We start from the raw sequence: 17,167 nt of genomic DNA, 5'->3' as shown, positions 1-17,167 counted from the left end.
ATATATGAAAGAAAGCGCGAGCAATCGCTGCAAACGCAACACCATTAACAGAAATATATGAAAATATCTATCAAATAAATAAAATTCTGCAATCATTTTCTTTTATTTAGGGGAGTATGGGGCAAAGTGGCCCACTTAAGGAATTTAACGAGTTTTGTCGGGTAGCACATGGTCATTTACTTATTTTTATGTCCCCAAACTGATTCCACCTCCTTATTGCTCGAATTTTGAAAAAAAAAATTTTGGGGCAAAGTGGCCACCCCCTGAAATGCGATGGAAATCGGTAATTGTCACTTCTGGTTAAATAGACGTTGGAATTGACTGTTCTCGCATGGAACATTGAAGGATGCGATAAAACGAAAAGAAACGAGGCATAGTAGGAAACCTCATTCGATGGGATATAAAAAAAATTAGTCAGAATACTTCGATAAATTTTGCCAAATTTTTTTTCATGCCGAAAATGAATATCCAGCCCACTTTATCAGATAATAAATGATCTTTCGACTATTATTGAGTCTTAAAACTCTTTGTTCATCCTCTTTTTCCTCATTTGGTCGAGAAAATTTTTTGGGGCAAAGTGGCCACCCTCTCAAATGCGGTGAAAATCGATAATTGTCACTTCTGGTTAAATAGATGTTGTAATTGACTGTTTCCGCAAGGAACATTGAAGTCTGCGATAAACCAAAAAGAAACGAGGCATAGTAAAGACCCTCCTTCGATGGGATGAAAAAAAATTAGTCGGAATACTTGGATAAATTTTGCCATTACCCGTGGCAAAACCCCGTTGTTATCGGGGGCAAATCGTGGGAATACCGCCATTATCACGAGTCCGTCGTATCGCGCAAATCTAGTGAGTAAGAAAAAATAGAGATCACCAAAAAAGAAAAATTCTTGTCTGCGGCGGACGTTGCTTGTATTTTCTGCGATCAACTTTATTCGCATTCCTCCGAAGACTGAATTCGCTGCGAAACATGCCTAAAATGGGCGCACACCTTGTGTGCAATTGTTGATGAAGATGAAGTCCATTATAAGTGCGATTTTTGTCAATCAAAATAAAATAGACATTTATCAGTAATTCGCAAAATGATTCTCACCCTCTGCCTCAAATAGCTATCAATTTCTCAAAAAACATAGAATTCTCACTGATCCTGTACCCCGCCAGAAATCGGAATTGTGTGAATGGCCACTTTGCCCCAGAATTCAAAAATGCCCCAAAAAAGTGGGTGGCCACTTTGCCCCATGTTCCCCTATATATGGAAAAGATCATGTAAATAAATTGCCAACAAAAAGTCACACGGTCGAATCAAACACATTTATTGCATCTACGGCTTCGTTTATCGAAAAGGGAAGTTTTTTTCTGACTACCCCTTCTCTTTCAAGCGACGTCAATTTCCTGTAACGGTAGCTTTTGCCACGACTATTAACAAATCACAGGGACAAACTTTCGAAAAAATTAGTATCGATCTTCGTAAGGACGTATTCAATCATGGCCAACTATACGTACCCTTTTCGCGAGTGTGTTCTTGTGGGAAGCACTCAAAGTTTATCTTGGAACACAACGAAATGGAAATATTGTTAAAAATTATGCATACAAGGAATTATATGATTGAAAAAAACGCCAGATTGTTATCCACATTTTGGATTATTTTAAAGAACAGTTTTGAATTTATGTATATTTTGTACATTACTGTAAAAAGAAATATTAACATTCAAAATATGAGAGGTATTTATAACGCTTACTAAACATTTTGTTCCAGTGGACTGCTTCATGGTAGCGTTAATATTAATTTTACCACACAGATTGAATCAACAGCCTGTTGAAAACAAGTTTCATAACATATATTGATCACAATGACTTATATTCGGTAATGAGTTATGAAAACCTATCACTTTGTTTTTTTATTCAACATTTGGTGCGGAGAAGAAAATGTTAAAGTGCACCATTATTAAAGCTAGGGAATACTCGACTCTTAATGAAGCTATCACAGCCGCGATCGACGAAGAAAAAATACAGCAGGGAACTCGGAAAGAACCGGAAATAATACAATTATTTGCAATAGATGTAACAAAAAAAGTCACCTCGCTCGCGACTGTAGAAACTCGGGAAATAGAAATCATGGTAACGGAAACAATAGTTTACCGACACCGAGTCGAAACATACATTCTGTCATTTACAATTATTGCAAAAAACCAGGTGACGTTTATGACGATTGCTGGAACAGGAAAAATAAAAATGGTGATCAAAGAGGAAATAGCCAGATTAGCCGAAATAGAAATCAGGGAAACAGAGGGAATAATAATAATCAAAATAATGCCACACAAAACGCTTTATTATAGCCTAAACATATAATCCTACTAAAGTGGGAAAAGGAATTAAAAAAAAAGGGAATGAAAAAACATATTTAATTTTCACACAAATTTATTTATTTTAATTCCGTGCAAAAAATAGCCGAAATAAATTTCGTCTCCCAAAGGGGGGAGGGATGTTGTGCCCGTACATCGCACTCATTAAAACAAATTAAGCACTCTCAGCGCAAACGCAGCAATGACGAAATATCGATCCTCCCGAACGAGCGCATCGAGACCCTCGATGTCAATATCGAAACTTCCAGAAGAAAATCTAGGTTATATTCGCACGAGAAGGGGAAAACCCCCAAATCTATATAAAATTATCGACTAACCCAAAAATCGACAGTCTTTGACGAGAATTGTAACGATTGGTCTCGAGGCAATAAAACCTCGAATTTGTAACTTCTTAAATAAACTTATTGTTAACTCGTTGTAGAAGTATCGAGTTGGAGTTCAGCTCTTTTGGCCTAAATTCCTTAAATTAAAAGTCCTTGATAACTCGTCCCTTCGCGACGGTCTTCGCGGACACAACACACAGTTCATTAAAAAATCTATAAAAATTATTTCCTGACTGTCAGTTGAAAAGTACAATTGAGTAATGGGAGCTCCGCGATGACATACACGCGAGAAAATCGACTCACTTTTCCCGCCAGGTAACTTCGGTAATATTTGTTGAGATAAACAAATATTTGTTTATATAACCAAATTTTTTGTTGCTTTTGCAATTTAAATGAATCAAATTTATCGTTTTCGTTCAGCAAATTTTTTCTTGTATTGATTCACCATTTCTTTGAATACACAAATTCATTTATTTATCACAATGATACTGTTTAATCAATTCGAAATGGTATATATAAAGGAACATTTCGTTGAAGGAAATAAAAAGCATATTATTGCAAATAAATGGTGTTAGTTGTTTCAACTAAATGATATCCTTAGAGTATTTTAGTCGATTCAAGTGCAAGACATTTTTCTAATTTACTTGAATCAACTATACAATTCGCTATTCAACAAAAAAAATAGTTGCATCTACTAAATTTCCTTACAACCAAATGGATTTAGTTCATTGAAAGAAATTTTTTTCTCAGTGCGTTTTTTATGTTTCGCACATGTAAATTCTAATCTACGAAGGTATTAGACAACTTTCGAAACGCACGTAACGTACGAACACTTTCGCTGTTACATTTATGTCGTACATGCTGCTAGTGATGTGGGATCATCGAGAAAAATAATTTTTTATCGGTACTTTGGAAAGTGCACTGAGAAAAGGAAATTCATCGTTTATAATATTGGTGTTTCGCTCATAAAAATACGAAGCGAGGCGATATATTTTCTTCTGAACGAGTCTAAATCAAGATTATAATATTTAAAAGATCGAGCCAAAACGAGAAACCTGTAAAAATATTGTTTTTTGTGCAACATCAATGTTGGGCTTCTTCGGTTCATTTACTCTAAAATATAACTGAATTAATAGCACCGAAAAATAGCACCTAAAATAGTACTGAAAATAATTTAGTAAATTTTTTTAATTCATCTAGGAAATAATAAAATTGAGACAGAGTGAGGTACTTCGCATAAGTCTTAAAAACTCGCCAGAATTCTCCTCATCAACAATACTTCAGTTGTACAAAGAACATCTTACCTGATACTTACACGGAGAGAATTAAATTTGAAAAATTACCGTGAGTAACGATAGTGCGGTGACGAGCTGCAATTCATGATATTATTATTAAATCTTTATTACGGGAGAAAAGTTGAATTTTCCTTTAAATTAAATAATATTCATTGTTCCAAGTAGAAACTTTTACCGGAGTATTCGGTGAGTTTTGACGTCCTATCTGCAATATTGACTGTTATAAAACTGAAAATTTGGCAAAATCTTTCAAATTTTACAGAGCGTTACACGAATGAATACTCTCCGTTAATTCGTCCCTGCAGTCAAATATATCACGGCGAATTTTACAGTGAATTTTACGCTAAATATTACCGTTTAATTATCTCCATGTACGGTCAAAAAGTTCGACTCTCCAAAATCTCTCCATTAATTGTGTATTTTCAATTTTTCAATGAAATCAACTCGAAAGAGGCTCACTGATGAAATTTCTGAAAAAAAAGGCTCCATTAATCTTCATCCTGTCGACAGGAACATTGTTAAAGAACTTTATCCTTGCGCACGGACATGAGAACCACCCCCAGGGAGAGACATCCGTGAAAAGAACGAAATAAAGCGATCGTGTGGGAACTGTAAATTCTACGAAATGTAAACAGCGATAAAATCAACAAGTGGAATAGAGTGATCCAAAATAGAGTGGAAAAGAGAAAAAAAATGTATCGAGAGATGAATTTGGTGACGGAGTTTGGGCGAGATTTTTTTTTTTTTAGACGTTGCAACCATTCAGGCCTCGGGAGATTTTTCTTTTTCCATCAGCTCCTTGATGGGCGGATCAATGAAACGTGGGGAAGAAAAGTGCGAGACTGATGAATCGGGCCAAAGACCTCCGGGGCATCGATACACACGCACCGTTTCCCTTACAATCATTGTATCCGTGAAAAACGTAAGGTGGCATTGTCGTTCGAACGCATGAATGGACGCAGTCGAACCCGAGAGCTCCGTCGAACAAGTGCACCCGCTGGGCGAAGCCTGTAAATGCATCTGCGATGCGAGGAATCTCAAGAATTTTAACCGCTCAACGAGACGACCCGGTGCACTGGCTCGCAAAGCAATTGTGCAAAAGTTCAACAGGAATTCGTATCGCCTGTAAGGAAACCTGATTTCGAGCGTGATTCGATCGTTTCGGAGCCTTTCATATCACTTACTGCCTCGTTCTAGAACCCGCTAATTTTCTCCAATCAGTTTTTTTTCAGGAAACTCATTCACAGGCCTGGAAAAACTCACTTTATCCTCACACTACCTCGAACTGAAAATACATCGATTACAGAAGCAATCGCGGAATGCTAAATTATTTAATAACTTTTGGAAGAATGCAAATAAAAAGTGTCAAGAAGCGAAACGAGTTAAGAAAAAATTTCAACTCTTTCTTCTCTAAATTTTAATTTTAATATTTTTACAAAAATTACTAAAAAATTCTTTCGAATCTCTTTTTTTTTTTTTTTCAATATTCATTGTTTTGAAATTTTTTTTTTCTCCACACTTTTTATACTCTCATACAATGCATTTTGGATGCTTCTTTGAAGCAGGCCTCGATGCACATTTGGTCGAAATTGCAGTAAAATAGTCACGACTTTTTTATAGTTTTTTTTTTAATATTCAGAGAACTTGTATGATAGCAGAATACCATTTTCGCGTGCGCACATTTTGTTACCCCGTTTCGTTATTTTTCAGTGATCTTCTGCGACAAAGGGGCCGCGTCGTTTTTAGAAGTAAATCCAGACATCCCAATTTCGAAAGTTCCATCAGCGGTAAACAGCTTCGTGCGATATCTCAGTAAGTCGGGGAAAATTGCCAGTCAAACGAAAGCTCAGCTCCTGGAGTATGAACAGTCGCGTTTTTCCTTAGAAAAAAAAAATACAAAATTGCTAAAAAAATCTCAAACAAACGCCTCAAATTATGCAAAAAAGTTGTTCCTCTTCACCTAAAACTGAAAAACCAAATTTCAGATCTTCTTGCATCGATCCATAGAAAAGATCCTCATGACCTTTATTATTTTCAACGTCGTTTGAAGTTTAATTAAAAAAAAAAATGTCTTGAAACGTTTGAACCAATAATTGAACTTGGAATTTGTAGAAAAAATGCAATTCAACAAGACAATGAAACAACGCGAGATAACGAACGATAAAATGATTGCATTTTAATAAAGAAAAATATGAATCTGTATACGGAGCGTCGAGCCCGAGAGCGGAGGTGAGTTAGTCGAGGCAAAACTCCTTTGTAAAGGCGGGTACTCGGTGTAATCCGTCCATGGCAAGAAACCAGTTGAAACTTCGTAAATTATAAGAGAGCCGTCTCGAGCCATGAGTGGGAGTGGTAAAAATGAGATAGTTGTTGGTGAATAAAAGCAGGAATAATAATCCAGCGGGAGGAGAACACGAAGTGTCGTCTGGACAAAGAGGAACGACGCGGAGGATCTTGGTCGCCACGTGCGTTTCATTTTTTTTCCCGGCTCATTCTCACTTTTTTCATCTTTTATTGTTGATGTCGTCCGCGCGGAGCAAGAGAGATCGGCTGGATTCCAGTGCTGCGCGTCTAACTGCACCCGCGTGATGTGACGCGAGCGACTTCCAAGGGTCCTTGTTCCAGCAGCCAAACGCGTCTAGCAGAACGATAAATCGCTCGACGTACTGGAAGCGTTCGGGATAAAAAATAAAAGGAAAAGAAAAAACGCGGCGAGGTCCTGTTTTCGTTGCAGGCCACTCGAGCGTGTCGACTAAATCTCGAGCGCACAATGCTCTTCATAAAAGTGGGTGGGAAAACTTATAAAGTGACCTTTTACGACGGCCGCATATGCGAGGCAGCCTGACCAAAAGAACTCGCTTGATCTACTTGTCGCAATTCTCTTTTGCCTGCTCGCATGTCGCTTTTCTTCAGCCTGCGGCGATTCGTTGCTCGCGACGAAACTTCGGTGCTCCCCAAACGTGTGTCTGCTCTCGAATCTCCTTTCAATGGAAATCCGACCAAGGCAGGAGCAAGATCGCCTTTTGATTAGTGGGAATATCGTTCTCGACTGTTACATTTGGTAACAACACACAGGCACACCGAATGACCCAAGTTCCTAGCACAATGATGGGCCAGAGTGCTTCTCGTCGATATAAATTTCGTCAACGCCCATCTTTTCAGACGTTTCTTTAATTTTTCTCACGTTTCGAGGTTACGTAACGTGAGCCAATAAAATCCCAGAGACTTTCCAGCATCTCAGTGCCAAGATTTTTCGAAGATTCGAAAAAAAAAAAAAAAAAAAACATTGGCGATTAAATTGATTTTTAAGGATGTATATAAGGTCAATTCCGCAGTACATCTATTTATTTTTTAAGGTTATGTCTTATGTTGAAATGTCAATATGGCGAATCACTTCTGTTTGCATTTTATAATGTTTAATAAAAAAAACTATGTCATGTTGAATCATAATTTACAATTTTTAATAAAATTAATATCCAATTTGATAACTGTGGTCAAGCACAAGCGAGTCAATCAAATTACATGTTCAATATGGCGGACGTACTAACCTACCGAACGCCGCTGAAACGTCAAAAATTAACCCCAAATATCTCCACAACGACATCAGAAAGAGTAGTTTTTTTTTACGTGAAAAAATCGATAAAAGTTTGAAGTTTCTAAAAATTTTTTTTTGGCCGTGCGTTGATAACGATTCGTATACTTTCATTTTAGTTCGATTTTGTCAACTTCCGGTACAAATGACACGGAGTTAAATGCGGCTTTAATTCTTAAATATTTCTTTTTAACCATCGGCTAAGTACCTTTTTCTTTTTTTTAATCGATGCAACGTGATCAACTCTATTAAATATTTCAAATTCATGAAAAATTTGACACGTCGATATTTTTTACATACATCCTTAATGCACGAAACGATTTTCTTAAGAAAGTCCTTAAATTTACTCAGAGTTTAAATGGGTAGTCAACTGACACGCGTATCAAATTTTAAAGGTTTCGTCTTGTTGGTTATTTAGATAAACGTGTTTAAATACAAAGAAAAATACAAAATATAGAAACTATGCGTAAAAAATCGTTCACCTTTTCATATAACGAATGAACGCCTCTTACGAAGTTTATGAAAAAGTGCACGATTGTCTTACTAGTAATAAAGATATATTACTTTAAAGATTGAACGAAATTGGCAACGAGCACTCGTATAACCTCACATTTGCTTTTATTTTGGCGTTTTGTTTCTTCTTGGCTTGGCCCATTCCTGTCACAGCCTTCTGTCTTTTTATTAACACCTTTTTCTTGATTCATGTTTCTTCATGTTTAACCTTTGTCCTCTCTAATACGATTGTTAACATAAAAAACTAGAGTATTTGAGCCAGGGACGAATGCAATTTCGAGTTCAGTCAGTGATGGATTCTCGTTTAATTAATAACTTGTAATTGTCGTAGATAAAATAATAACTTTTTTATAATTTATACAATAAGTTGGATGATATTTATTAATCAATATTTTTCACGTCTTGTATTCAGAATTTTATTTTTATTCTCCTTCGTTATTCATTCGTTCCCATGACATCTCAAATCTTTACCCCGCAAAAGTCTCGAAACAAACGAAACCCCATTTTTATACTCTTCTTTTTCCGACCGGACAAGAACCTCAAGCAATCATAACAATAATTTTCTACTTCACAATTTAAGGATATATTGCACAGGCGATACAATGTTGCCATGCTAAACCATGCTAAAAACATAAAAAAATTCAAAATGATCAGAATTTTATAAAATTTGGTGAACATATTCTTTAGTGCCAAATTTGACAATACAAATTTTTTAAGATTTTTCTTCTGTACAGTTATCGAGTAATTGATCACTAAAGTTCACGTGTATAAGCATAGCGTTTCCATATATATATAGGCATACATTCCGGGCATAAGAAATCTGCTTTAATGCGTAATTACTTGATAACTAAATAGAAGAAAATTTTGAAAAAATTTCTGTTTTCGCACTTGATGTTGAAGAACATTATCACCAAATTTGATCAATTTCTAATTATTTCGACTTTTGTATCATTCACCCTTAATTCGCCAAAAGTTATGTTGAAATGTATTTACAATTTCGAATAAATAATTCTGACATTAATTTAAAGTGATAACATCTTTAATTAGGAAGTAAAAATCGACTCAATTTAGACACCCATAAAATCTACGATCCTACAGGCATGATCAACCTTAAAATCAGTTTCGATTCGGCTCATGCGGGAGGGTATCGAAAAAGGGAAGGAGACACCGGGAGGTTCATCGCTCGCTCTCGAACGAGATATCTGACCTCCGTGGTGGATGTAAAGACACGGCGTGAGAATCGAAAGATCATCACGATCAATGCCGCAGGTGGAGATTTGCCAGGCGGCCGTTGCTCATAGAGCACTCTCGCGCGGGATACGAACCGATCCCGATCATGCGATGGAGAAAACAAGAAACTACTGAGCGCCAGGTACAACAGAGTTCGATATTCTTTCGTCCACGATCGGCTTCTCTTTTTATTCTCTTTCTATAGCCTCGTTGGGCGCGCAATGAGTTCAACTTTCGTGAGTAAATGCAGCCCCTTGTCCGTAAAACATTCACACAGAATATGGACTCCGAGAGCACCGGACCGAGAGTAACGGACGATCCGCCGGGAGAGAAGCAAACGGGGAGACCACAAAGTGGACGCCTCAATGACATCTCTCCGATCGCCACAATATCGAATCGACCTGACCCCCTCGTCGCTCCTTTCGTCCCGTTCACAACGATTCTCTCTTTCTGACCTCGAGAATTCCGAGCTCGAGTCCCCCGGCGCCCGATCGTTTGATCGAGGCCCCCCCGGCGCACGACAAACCAGATTAAGAAAAGAAAGATCGCTTTGTGATTAATGCTGACTATTGCTCTCGGACTCCTCTTCAATCTTCAAATCTACTTCGCATTGAAAAAAAAAAAAAATAAAATAAGTCAACTATGTGTACGCAAGAAAAGTTTTCAACTCGCTCGTATTCACTTTCTTGTCAGCGTCTCACCTCGGTTATCATTTTTATTTAAAGGAAAAATAAAAAATCTGACGATGCGATCAAAATTTGTGAACAAATTCTCTTCCGGGTATCATTGGGTAATCGAAAACAACTCTGCTTCTAAAATCTTTACTCCAAAATTTATAACATCTCTACGTCTACTCATGTATAATCCATAGGATGTGATATTTTAAGGAGGACAGACGTTCTCTACGTAGATCCGTAGTTATTAAGGAAGTTGAAGCGATATATATAGGACATGATACGAAAAATACATTAGATTTTATTATTCGAAAATAATGAATTGAAAATTTACGTGAATCTTCTCGAATAGCCCTTAATTATGTGTAAAAAATTTGAAGAGGTTTCACCGCCTGGTAATCGAGATATTCATTGTTGAAAATGACAAGGTTAAACATGGGCTCTTATGGAAGCTTTCAAAAAATTGCAAACTTCAACAATAAATATCTCAATTTCACGACGGTGAACCATCGGCATATCCCGCCAGAAGTTAAATACTGTCTTAAGCTTTCTGTTTAAAAAATTTTAATGTGCGCAAAGTTGGAAAATAGTTTTAGCATAAGATACGCTTCAACCTCCTTAAGGAGCGGAGTTGTTATCGAAAATGGCTACCGACATAATTGTTAACTAGTATCAAGAGACGCGGTAGCGACTCGACGCCAAGTATTAAGATGATGGATCAGTCGGTAATCACAACCGTGAGTGCGAGAGAGATAGCTGCAAATTTTGAAAAGAAAATTTTTCCACATCGTTCGTCTGGTCGAAAAAATAAAAATGTCATCGGATTTTTGCGATCGTGCTGCGTACGATGACATTTTTATTATTTTAATCGGACGAACGATGGTCAAAGAGTTTCAATGTCGAAAATTCGAGGTGTGATTACCGACTGATCCATCATCTTAAAAGAAAAAACAAAAGTATAAAAGAAAAGCCAGCGAGAGCCCTGCCGCACTCTTACATACGCGAATATATCGATTTATGACGTCATAACGTTTTTCGAACCGTTCTCACGGACAAACCATTGCAGTTAAAAATCTGAAAATTGGTGATGAGTTTTTTTCGATTTTTCTCTTTTAACTATACTCATGACGGCTCTACTCGATAACGGTTACATGTTAAAATAGCACTGCGAAAAAATAACCGGATAACATAACACGAAGACAAAATAACACACGGCAAAATACTTTAAATATTTAATAAATATAAAATATTTTATTTTAAATAATTTTAAATGATAAATTTTAAATTAATAAATTTAAAAATAATAAATATAAAATATTTAATAAATATAAAATAAATAAGCAAAATACGAAAAAATAATTTCGTTGGGTGGGTTCGGAGCACCACCGTTGTGTGTGCGGGATCATTGGGTGGGTTCTGAGCACAACAAGTATTGTTGATACGCATACATTTATATATAGAAGTGTATATGTGAGAATGAAGTATAGTTGATTTGAAACCTGTGCTTTGTTTTGAAATTCAAATGAAATTAGGAAAGTGTTAGGAGACATCATAAGAGCCAACAATTTTCTGTACAGCGCACAATGCACGTAATTTCTTAAAACGATATTTTTTTGTATTATTTGCATTATTTTATCGTGTGTTATTTTGTCTTCGTGTTATTTTAACGAATGTTATTTTATCTTCGTGTTATTTTGACAAATGTTATTTTGTCTTCGTGTTATTTTAACGAATGTTAATTTATCATCGTGTTATTTTGACAAATGTTATTTTGTCTTCGTGTTATTTTGATGAATGTTATTTTGTCGCAGTGTTATTTTAACGTGACACTCTCGATAATAACTCCGCTCTTTAAACATGAATTTAGAAGAGAACTGAATACATTTACTGAGAGTAGAATTGTTGACTTGCTGCAACATAATTTGACTCTTGTCGAAGTCTACTCGATAACATTTACACTCTGAAGATTTTTATTTAATGCATTAATAACGTCTCTACTTTTTAACATGTCTAAGAGGATAACACAGAGTATTAATGACACAAGAGGAGACACATTGCATTGTGTTTTTTTTACAACAAAATGTAAAAGGTACCATCATGAAGAAGCACGATTTCAGGGCTGTGTTCTTAAGTAGTGCAAAATGTGGTTAAGAATGATTTTTTGTACGAATTTGAAAGGAAGCCAGAATTAGAAAAGACCATGCTCAAAGCATTTTTAATAACATTGGAATATTCGTAATTCAAGCCAAAATTTACGATTTTTATTTCGGTTTTTGCCACCTTGCGTATAATATCGCTCGATGTTTCTTAATTATGTTGAGATGTTTCGACATGAGAATGTGAACGAAATTCGTCGATTTCTTTCATCTTTTTTGCGTCTGTTTTAATGAGATCATGCCCACCACACGAGCGTTGAACAACTGAATTTTTTGTCATGATAAGGGATTGGTGCTATTATATCCTCTCAAAATTTATAGATTTAAAAATTAACATAACTAATCAATTAGTCCGTTGTAATTATCAATTATATAAAAAAAATATCATTATTAGTAAAAATTTGACTAGTTAACTTTTTGATTTGGCAACTTTGTTGTTGGTGGAGAGATATATCTACCTTGCTAACGGTAAACTGATAGCTTGTCACTCACATATGACTTGATACACATAACCAACAATTTATTTGAATTTGAGGTTACGTCATTATTTGTGATTACAAATATTTTTGTTATCACAATATTTGTATAAATATGAACAAAAAACATTTTTCTATTAATTATACCGAGAAAGTATACACGCCTGTACAGTACCGATACACTAATGTAAGCACGTCACAAATAAACACGATATACGTCGATATACATATATATAAACAGCTGATAGAGCGGTGTTGCCGATGTCGTACCGAACCTAGTATTCAACGATTCATCGTGAGCGATAATCGTAGTTAATTTATGATTTCATTCTTAAAGTTTCGGTGACCTGATATTTTTATAACGCCATTAACAAGATAAATGTTCAACGAATACGTATATGATTTAATTTTTTTTTCCAGCATTTACGATTCCTTAAATTTGATTGAAAAATCACGATCCATTTACTGCCACTACGATGTCCAATTTTTAACACTTATTTTCTTGCTTAAATGTTCGGTAACCTCCCCTCAATTTTTTTTACCGTAATTTTCGAACATTTTTCTATGCTGTGTAAAAAAATCAGATTTTTCTGCAGATTTTTAAATAGTGGCCATGATCTCATTAATACCAACGTCTTTTCCTGGCCTCGTAACTGTTTCGGGATTCATATACCTCTTATGTCCGTATAACGCACTCATAAAATAAAGAATTATAAATTAAGCGCTCTCAACGTAAATGCATCGATGGCGAAATATCGATGCTCCCGAACGAGCGCATCGACCCTCGATGTCAGCATCAAAACTTCGAAAATAAAATTTAGGTTATATTCGCATGAGAGAAAACCCCGGAATCTATAAAATTATAGATCAACTGAAAATCGCCAATCTTTGAAGAGAATTTTTAACGATTAGTCTCGAGGCAATGAAACCTCGAATTTGTAACTTCTTAAGGTAGTTCATGTACGAAACAATTTTATTAAGAAAGTCTTGAAATTTACACAGCGTTTCAACGGGTAGTCGACTGACACGCATGTCAAATTTCAAAGAGTTCGTCTTATTGTTTATTGAGACAAAAACAATTGGAAACGCTATCACTCCGGTAAAAACTCTTTGGTAGCGACTCGTCATAGTATAAATAGGGGAGAGCGGAGCAAAACGGGATACCTAAGGAAATATTGAACTTTTCAGGAATTTGAAAAGCTCCGTCTATTTTTTACTCCCAAAAACCAAGAAATGTTCTGAAATTTTTTTCCAATTAAAAAAAAAAAAAAAAAAATCCGGGGCAATTTGGCTCAAAAATTGGTGAAATTTTTTTTTACTATGATTTTCATTCAATGCACATTGGATGCATTTTTATTTTATTAACGTTTGTATTCTTCATTCACCGAATCACGTGCATTTTTATACAGGTGTGACCACAGCGTGATGGTCGGTCAAATTAGGGGAGCTGGGGCAAAGTGGCCACTCGAGGCAAAGTGGATTTTTCTGAAATTTTAAATTTTGGGGCAAAGGAGACTTGCCAAAAGTAGAAGATAATATAAGTTTTCAATATTTTTTTTCAATTTCAGGACGTGTCTTTAAGGTTTAAGAAACTGAGATTATTGTTTCATTCGTATGAATTTGATATTAATTGCATCGATAACTAACATCATCATGATCATCGACACTTGCGCACTAGGTGAGGGCCCACTTTTGACATGACGTGCAGTAGATCCAATCTTCGATCGATTTCGACTAGAGTTCTTTGCTAAAAGTACAGGAATCGTATAACAAAAAAAAATTTAGCGAAAATTTAGTCACGCAGCTATGTTCTTCTTGCCAACTAACAACTAATTCGACCTGATATGACAGCCAGAATTCGAACGTAACCCTCAGCAGTTCTCGGAATAAGCTTTGTTTCCATACGCACTCAGGTGTTAAAATATTGTAATGGTAATGCGAGCTGTGACGACGTTTTTCTTCTGTTGAAATGAAAAGTCAAGAAACAAAGAAGTTTTAACAAAATTTAAAATAAATTAGAAAATGGGAAAAAGTGACACAAAAAAATTACTCCAATACTGACGGTTTTGACTAATTTTCTCGAATGTACGATGAAATTGAATAAAGTCTGAATTTTATGAAAAAAAAACTGAGCAAAGTGAACATGAAAATTGTTTTTTTTCAAAAAGTTAACTTTGCCCTATTTTTTTTTTTAATTCAAATTTCATTCAATTTCACCGTACATTCGAGACAGTTAGTCAGAATTGTCATTAGAGCATTTTTTTCGAGGGAAAGTTCACTTTGCCCAATAATTTTTTTTAACAGAATATGAAAAATTACTGTGAAAAATCAATTTTTTAACACAATAGTAGTTGACAGAGCACGCATATGTAAACCGACACATTTAGCTTAATTGCTCATGGTATCCACTTTGCCCCACGTTCCCCTAAATCTGCGATTACTGTCGTAGACAGCAGTGGAAATTAAAAAAAAAAACATGGTGTTTGGGAAAAAATATGTTTTTTGTTCATTATCGGACAAAAATAAAACTTAAATTAATAAAAGAAAAAAAAGTCAAAAAATTTCCCAAATTTTTCGGGTATCCCGTTTTGCCCCGCTCTCCCCTATACTTGTCTCAGAGTCGTTGCCACGACTCTGGATGAAGGTGTTTAAAGTAGTTCGGCCGTTCTATGACTAGTCAAGTTTGCAACTACTTTATGTTGATTAAATTCAACTCTAAATTATTAACAAAATTAATAAACACTTACATTAAGAATATTTTTATCTCTAGAATGTAATAAAATGCTTTAAAAATATCATAAAAGATGAAATTTATACTTCAATTTGACCAGTCAATGATTGAGTCGGTACCAGTGGCACTTGAAATACACATAACGTAGGCAACATTTTTATTGTGCAAAAGAAAGTTTATATCGGTGTAATGGCACTGAGAAAAAGAAATGGTCAATTCGTTAAAAAAAGTGAAGCTACTAGACGAATGAAAGCACGCGAGTCAGTCTCAAAAATAAATTTGACGAATTTCCCATGATTCACGAATTTGCCCGAAGTTCAATCAGCTGTTAGCAGCGGTCCAACGTAACGACTGACATCCGCTTTCGACACGTCGAAAACTAAAGTTTTTTCATGTTTTCTTTCTTAAAAGCCCCGTAAATTAATGTTTTGTTTCAAAGAAACGGAATCTGCGATTTTCGAAGCTTGAACAATTTTAAAAAAATTAATATTCTTGTGAGTTCTCCCATAAGGTACAGTGCTAAAAATTCCAAATTGTAAATGAAATAATCCCATATTTTGCACCGTAAGAGGCCACGGAACTGTGCTTATCGTTATCAGGGGACCTTAAACTATCATTTACCGTAAAAAAAAAGTGAACCTTTACCGCACTTTATCGAACGGCCAAACTACTTTTTAAATACGAAAAAAAATACACAGGGACTGTGCATAAAAAATCGTTTATCTTTCCATATAAGGAATGAACGCTTCTTATGAGGTTAAGAAAAACGTACACAATATTAATTAAGTATGTCATGAAGGTTTGAGAAAAAATTCGAGACAATTGCCTTACCAGTGATAAAGATATATTACGTTGAAGATTCAACGAAATTGGTAAAACGAGCAGTCGTGACCTCATATTTGCTTATTTCGGCATTTCGTTTCTTCTTAGCTTGGCCCATTCCTGTCATAGCCTTCTGTCTTTTTATTAATACTTTTTTCTCTGAAGTTTCGGGTTCAGCCAGTGATGGATCCCTGATTAGTTAGTGACTCGTAATTTCATTCGCCAACAGACAACTTGAAAAAATGTATTAACAATTTAAAATTAATAACTCTGGCATTAATTTAAACTGATTATATCTTTAATTGGGAAGTAAAAAATGATGCAAATTGCTTCCTCAAGGTGGTCAAGATGCACGAGATGCTTAAAGCTTACTCTATGAGGTGCTATATTTTTCATTTTGGCTTCCTCATAGAGGAAGCTTTGAGCATCGTGCATCTTGACCATCTTGAGGAAGCAATTTGCAAATTTCAATTTGCAGCATTTTTTTGTATACAAGGAAATAATGTATTTTCTCTACCTTCTTTTACGAACTTTAATTTACCTCTCTATTTAAATCCATAAAAAAAGACTGAATGACGAGCCATCAGAAAAAACAGTTTGCAACTTTCAATTTTCATCGTTTTTCTATTTACATTGAAATTAAAGAAAATTCCGACAACTTTGCTGGAAAGTATCGAGGAAGTACAGACATATACACAATATCTTACAAAATTTCTAAAAATTAAAGCGGTTAAACGATTTTTTGAAAAACTTATATTTTCGTAAAATTCAAAATGTCATAAAATTTAAACCGCCCAACCGATATTCCCCAAATTCAATACGAACCTTCCTATTATGATAGTCTATTTATAAAAAAAAAAAAAAAAAATTTCGAAAGTTAAAGCGTCGACACAATTTTATGAAAATTTCAAAACGTCGTCAGATTCGTATTTTTTTACAAATTCCGATAAAATTATCAGAGAATGAAAAGCTTATATAAATTAAAATCTGT

General features: G+C 35.2%; 1 long non-coding RNA gene across 2 annotated transcripts; it reads left to right on the top strand.

Moving 5' to 3' along the window:
- The first annotated feature begins 2,807 nt into the window (after window positions 1-2,807).
- On the top strand, window positions 2,808-7,457 carry LOC122418275 (uncharacterized). 2 transcript variants are annotated; one of them, XR_006262482.1, is made up of 4 exons: window positions 2,808-3,002; window positions 3,888-4,031; window positions 4,493-5,363; window positions 5,693-7,457. It is a non-coding gene; the product is annotated as an uncharacterized lncRNA (long non-coding RNA). The 2 variants fall into 2 exon arrangements; XR_006262481.1 differs by having other exon boundaries at window positions 3,888-5,363.
- The last annotated feature ends 9,710 nt before the right edge of the window (window positions 7,458-17,167 follow it).

The sequence above is a fragment of the Venturia canescens genome, chromosome 11 (assembly GCF_019457755.1).
Source record: "Venturia canescens isolate UGA chromosome 11, ASM1945775v1, whole genome shotgun sequence".
Lineage (NCBI taxonomy): Eukaryota > Metazoa > Arthropoda > Insecta > Hymenoptera > Ichneumonidae > Venturia > Venturia canescens.
The sequence above is the reverse complement of the archived record's forward strand: the minus strand, read 5'-3'. Positions and strand labels throughout refer to the sequence as shown.